Here is a 7,032-nt window from a genome sequence, read left to right as displayed (position 1 = left end):
AGGTTTGCTAGCCAATCTGGGTGTTTTATTTCTTTGATGAATCTGGCTTCGAGTAACTTGGCTAGTTCCTCTCCCATAGCTTGTCGTTTGGGTTCTGAAAAGCGCCTTTGTGTCTGCTTGACCGGCTTATATCCCTTCAGTATGTTGAGGCTATGCTCGGCCAGCCTGCGTGGGATCCCTGGCATATCAGAAGGGTGCCAGGCGAAGATATCCCAATTCTTGCATAAAAACGCCTGCAGTGCAGCGTCCATTGTGGGGTCCAGTTGTGCCCCGATGTATCCTGTCTTTGTGAAGTCCATTGGGTGGACTTGGAATTTGACTATTTCGTCCGCTGGTTTAAAGGAGGTGGACTTAGATTGCTTATTGAGTATCACGTCATCCCTATCCACTGTGGAGCATAATGCAGTTAGTTCTTCGGCCGCGAGGGCTTCGGATAATGCCTCGAGGGCCAGGGCAGCGGTTTTGTTTTTGGCGCGGAGTGCTATGTCCAAATCACTGGCAAGAGTGATGATTCCATTGGGCCCGGGCATCTTAAGTTTCATGTACCCGTAATGGGGTATAGCTTGGAAGCTCGTGAATGTGCCCCGCCCTAATAGGGTGTGGTATCCACTATTGAAACGGGCCACTTGAAATGTTATCTCTTCGGAACTATAATTCTCCGGTGTGCCGAATACCACATCGAGTGTGATTTTTCCCGCACATCGTGCTTCCCAACTGGGAATAATTCCGCGGAAGGTCGTGCTACTTTGCTCAATGCGGCTCTTGTTCAATTTCCATTTTGTTCAGAGTTTCCTCGTAAATGAGGTTTAGTCTGTTGCTGCCGTCCATGAGCACTTTGGTAAGCTAGAAGCCGTCCACGATTGGACTAAGGACCAAAGCGGCTGGTGCCCGGACTGTTCTGAATTGCGGTTCGTCACTGGCATTGAAAGTTATAGCTGTGTCGTTCCAGGGATTTACTGCTGCAACTTGGCAGACTTCGGCAAGGCCGCGGAGTGCTCTCTTGCGCCTGTTATTTGAGGCGAAAGTCTCGAAGACTGTTAATACTGTATTGTTGTTTTCCGCGGGATGATGATCTGTGGTGTTGTTGATGAGGAGATCCTCGCCGCTCTTGGCCACCTGCCGAAGTATCCGACATGCTCTAAGGTTGTGTGTTGGTACGATATCCGGTGTGGTGTGTATTTTGCATGGCCTATCGAGCCATCCCTCCAACACGGTTCCGCGCCCTGTAGTGGGCTTCGATTTCTTCGTGATTGGATTGGGCGACCTAGGAGGGTACACCCTTTTTGTTCGGACGAGGGGTTCGGTGAGAGCCAGTGGATCCCAAAAGGCTGCTCGAGTTTTCCAGGCGCTTTCCATCGCGCAGTACTTCTGTACTCTTGTCGCCAAGTCCGCGGAGTGTGATATGTGACGGCGATTTATGGCGTTGAGGATTCCCTGGTCCGTGCAATTTTTGCAAAATAATGAGATTGCGTCTTCATCGCGACTGTCCTTAACCTTGTTCTTTACAAGGAGGAATCTAGCCCAAAAGTGATGTACTGTCTCTTGGGACTGGTGTCTGATGTGGGAAAGATTGCTTATATTTGGGTGGGTGGGTGGATTTAAGTCCGAATTCTAACCCGGTCTGGGACCCAGAACTTGAGGAGCTTCCGAGCTTAATAGTTCGGGTTTTGGGATGTGAACCAATTTTTCTGAACCATAGTCTGATTCTAAGTTCGGAGTTCGGGGCATGTCTTCCCGCGAGCAGGAATCTGGCTCAGCGAGCTCGGTAATCCGGACATAGTTCGTCCTCAATATAGGGGAAGAGTTGTTGCATTGATCCTCCACCACCGCTATCTGATGGGTGATCGGCAGAGAGTTAATCTCTCTCTGATCGGGTTTAAGCCCAATCCGATCATAGTCCGTAGCGACTCCCAAGGCGGCGATGTGATCCAGGAGCTCGTTCAAGGATGATAACTCCGTTGGATCCATCTGCTCGGCGTATTCCGAGCTAACGTGGAGATGATTTTCAATGACCCGAGAAGTCATCGTCGGCCCGATGGCCGAACGGGCGGTCATCATGAAGCCGCCTAGCCGGAGGGTTTGGCCTGAGGCCAAGGCTCCCCCAGAGGAGATGTGGTCCTTGATAACAAGGCGAGCCATCAACCCTATCTTCGACGTCACAGTGGAACTCAATGAAAGCACCAATGTCGGTGTCAAAACTGGTGGATCTCGGGTAGGGGGTCCCGAACTGTGCGTCTAAGGCTAATGGTAACATGAGGTGGGGGACACAATGTTTACCCAGGTTCGGGCCCTCTCTATGGAGGTAATACCCTACTTCCTACTTGATTGATCTTGATGATATGAGTATTACAAGAGTTGATCTACCACGAGATTGTAGAGGCTAACCCTAGAAGCTAGCCTATGATTATGATTGTTGTTGTCCTACGGACTAAACCCTTCGGTTTATATAGACACCAGAGGGGGCTAGGGTTACATCAGGTTGGTTATAGAGAAGGGAATCTACATATCCGAATCGCCAAGCTTGCCTTCCACGCAAAGGAGAGTCCCACCCGGACATGGGACGAAGTCTTCTATCTTGTATTTTCATAGCCCAACAGTCCAGCCAATGTATATAGTCCGGCTGTCCGAGGACCCCATAATCCAGGACTCCCTCAGAAGCAAAATAAGTATTAGGGTAAACCTAGCCATAGCATGAAACATATGGATCCAAATCAGCCCCTTGCGAAGCAACTCATAAACTAGGGTTTAAGCTTCTGTCACTCTAGCAACCCATCATCTGCTTATTACTTCCCAATGTCTTCCTCTAGGCCCAAAAAATGGTGAAGTGTCATGTAGTCGACGTTCACATAACACCACTAGAGGAGAGACAACATACATCTCATCAAAATATTGAACGAATACCAAATTCACATGACTACTTATAGCAAGACTTCTCCCATGTCCTCAGAAACAAACGTAACTACTCACAAAGCATATTCATGTTAATAACCAGAGGGGTATTAATATGCATTAAGGATCTGAACATATGATCTTCCACCAAATAAACCAACTAGCATCAACTACAAGGAGTAATCAACACTACTAGCAACCCACAGGTACCAATATGAGGTTTTGGTACAAAGATTGGATACAAGAGATGAACTAGGGTTTGAGAGGAGATGGTGCTGGTGAAGATGTTGATGGAGATTGACACCCTCCTGATGAGAGGGTCGTTGGTGATGACGATGGCGATGATTTCCCCCTCGCGGAGGGAAGTTTTCTCGACAGAAGAGCTCCACCGGAGCCCTAGACTGGTTCTACCAAGGTTCCGCCTCGTGGCGGTGGAGTCTCATCCCGTAAGCTTGCTTCTAATTTTTTTACAGGGTAGAAGACTTCATATAGCAGAAGATGGCCACCGGAGAGCTGCCAGGGGGCCCACCAGGCAGGGGGGTGCGCCCCCACCCTCGTGGACAGGGTGCGGGCCACCTGACATTGATTCTTTCACCAGAATTTTTTATTAATTTCAAAAATGACTTTTATGGAGTTTCAGGACTTTTGGAGCTGTGCAGAATAGGTCTCTAATATTTGCTCCTTTTCCAGCCCAGAATCCCAGCCGCTGGCATTCTCCCTCTTCATGTAAACCTTGTAAAATAAGAGAGAATAGGCATAAGTATTGTGATATATCATGTAATAACAGCCCATAATGCAATAAATATCAATATAGAAGCATGATGCAAAATGGACGTATCACACAGACATGCATGTAGATCCATCGGTCAGGAAGCATCTATCTATGGAAGATGCAGGGGCTGCTGATGGCGAAGGGAGCACTAAAGAATCAAGGGGGGTTCTTGCTCCAACCCTTGGTAATGGGGAAGATGGAAGTGGAAATCAATCTCCTACTAACAGCTCCCGGAGTAAGCGAGCCAGACATGGCTCTGAAGAAGTTTCTGATGATAAATCGGTGGCCTCCCTCGAGGAGGACCGCCGGACACAATGAGTTCACTAATATTCTGTACGACTATACAAAGCCAGTCGATCTGCTACCCTGTTTTGTTCATGCTTAATTTTTTAAGGAATAAACTCTCTTACACCCAGAAGGTGCCGAATCTCAGCCACCAAGTGTCCATAAGCTGAATACAGAAGATTGTTCCCTTTCATTGACGAGAGTGCTTCCGATAAGTCGGTTTGAACAATGACAGGCCCTTCACTATGCTGAATAGCCAAGGCCGTTCCTTGCATTAGCACATGTAATTCGGCTTCCAAGGCGTCATTGCAGTTAAATATGCATCGATACGCTGCAAAAATAATAGTGTCATCGTGCCTTTGTATAGCCGCACACAATGATTCTAGTTGTATGGCTATGTAGAGGTCCACCATGTGTGGAGTATCTTTTGCCTCTTGATTGTATCCCTGTAAACTTGGACTAAAATCTCTTTTACCCTCGCAAAAAGAAAAGAATCGCATATACCGCTGAAGAACCCCACATGCACGATATGCAAGCAACACCTGAGCAGCTGGGCACTGAGTTGTTCATACTTTGAGTTCCACTTTTACTAGACCAAACCATGTAGAAAGTATATTACTCGAGGCAGGCATTGATATTGAGGTACAAGTTTCAGTCGCGCTTAATGTCGCTTGATCGAACGTTGCTTTTTCTGTAGATATGTACTACGTTGTACCATCTCCATCTTTAGTAGTACTTCGTCCGTTTTTATTTACTTTGCATATTAGCTTTGTCTTAGGTCAAACTTTCTAAATTTTGATCAAATTTGTAAAAAGATAATTAACACCCACAATACCAAATCAATACCACTAGAATCATTATTCAATATATTTTCATACCATATATATATATATATATATATATATATATATATATATATATTATTGTGAAAGTTTAGATTGTTTTCGTTAAACTTGGCCAAAATTTATAAAGTTTGACTTAAATTAAATCTAATGTGCAAAGTAAATAAAAATGGATGGAGTAATAAATTACCAGTCTAATCACAATTCATTCCGGCCTATGCCAACAACCATCCAGTCTCCCAGCCCCAAAGAAAAAAATTCTGATCACCGAAAGTCGTATTTTTTAATAAAGAACACTCACATTATTTTAAATATATCATCAACAGATAAAAATCCTAATGAGTGCAACTCGGCCTTTGCATAGCTAAGATGTACGCCACAATCCTCCAAAAATAAATGTACGCCACAAACTATAGTCTCTCAAACAAAGTAAGAAACACGACATCTTAGCAACAACAAAGCCCGGAATACACAATGGAACTTGGGTCTAGACGCACCAGAATAGAAGAAAAAATAAAATAAAATAAAAACAATCTGAAACTTTTTGAATAAGAATTGTCTAGTGTACTAATCCCTGCTGTAAAGTTTCGCAATAAAATGACTTTCGTAGTATCCGGAGTGAATAAAAACAAAATCGACGCTATATTAACCTACTATTCAAACATTTTGTACTTGAAATATTTTATTTTTTGCCTTTTGTCTTGAAAGTTTACATGTGAGTAATACACTGGCAATGCTTGTTCCAGCAAAGTTTCACTTTTTTAAAATATTTTTAATTATTATTTTCACTAAACGGGTGCGCCTAGACACCGGTTTGAAAACTTTGGAACACAACAAAGCCATATTATATTAGACCGAAACTACGCCTATTTCCAAGGAGGAGGACTGGTCCAGAGATTATGTTGTCATTCATGTTGGGTAAAAACCTCCCCGGCCATCTGCTCCAACCGCATAAATACCGCATTGAATAGCAGTCGGTACTTCATTCAGTGTAGTGTAGACCACCTATGAATCTAGTGCGTACAACGAAATAACCTGCATAGGAGAATAGATTTTTCCATTTAAAACACAATCTTTTCTACATAGTCAAAGCCACCATAGTAAGGTTGACGCTCCCACCCTTATTACAGTAGTAAACCCATTTGGTATCCCCTTCAGCCAGTGACCCTACATATTGGCAACACTCATCAGTGGATACGAATTGGACTCTATTTAGATGGCTGACCATGTAGAGCACACAAACTTACATTAAAAAATGTATTTGCTTGTCTCGTCATGAGTACAAAAACTATACTTGTTGATTCCGTGTCAGTTTCGACGAGCAATATTGTCTTTAATTGACACAAGTCCCTTTCCAAGATATCACATGAAGATTTTAACTTTCAATGACATCTTTGCATTTCCAATTTTGTTTATTGTTGTCCATTAGAATCTCTAAGTATGGTAGTGCATGGTATGTAGAGTCAACCGAGAAGGATCTAGATGTCGTTAGATTCTAGCGAGACATCTCAAAGTCCTTGTGTCAGGTTAATCGAATCCAAACGGGATAGAATATGTTGCCATGCCACAATGCCGAGGGGGCCAATAAGATTCCTCTAAAATTAAACATCTGAAGAGGAGGAATTGAGCATATGTGCAAGGATATCATTTTTAACGTGAACAATGTGGTACAAGGTTGTATGATGTTCCCGGAGTGTGATGTTTCCTAGTCATTTGTCCTCTCAGAGATGTATCTCGGAGTCTTCCTTTATTCTGAAAGATCCAAAGCAAAAAAAAATGTTTCTTTGTTGCCACTAGGCCAACCAATAAATATGAACCACCAGGCTTCTAGAATGTTCGGGACACAACTTCCTGGCCTAGATACTTCTTGCATAGTAAAGTGTCTCAAACACCACCGTCGGTAAGTAGCTTGAAGAGCCATTTACTAAGTAAGGAGTCATTCTTGGCCTGGAAGTCTTGGGTACCTAGACCTCCCTGGTCTTCTAGTCGACAAACCACACTTCATTTGGTTAGTCCATACTTTTTGTTTTCACTATTTCCCGAAAAGAATCTCGATATGAATTCAGTTTTTGTAGATCCCTTTGGAAAGTTGAAACAATGAGAGCATGTAGAGAACCATTTTCATGAAAACATAGTTGATCAACACCAGTTGTCCACCAATGGAAAGCAACTTGCATTTTCATCTGTTCAAACATTTCTCTAAGCACTCTTCGACAAATTTGCACTCTACACAAGTGAGAAGTT

This window comes from Triticum aestivum, chromosome 3B (assembly GCF_018294505.1).
Source record: "Triticum aestivum cultivar Chinese Spring chromosome 3B, IWGSC CS RefSeq v2.1, whole genome shotgun sequence".
Taxonomy (NCBI): Eukaryota; Viridiplantae; Streptophyta; class Magnoliopsida; order Poales; family Poaceae; genus Triticum; species Triticum aestivum.
This window is presented reverse-complemented; position numbering follows the sequence as displayed.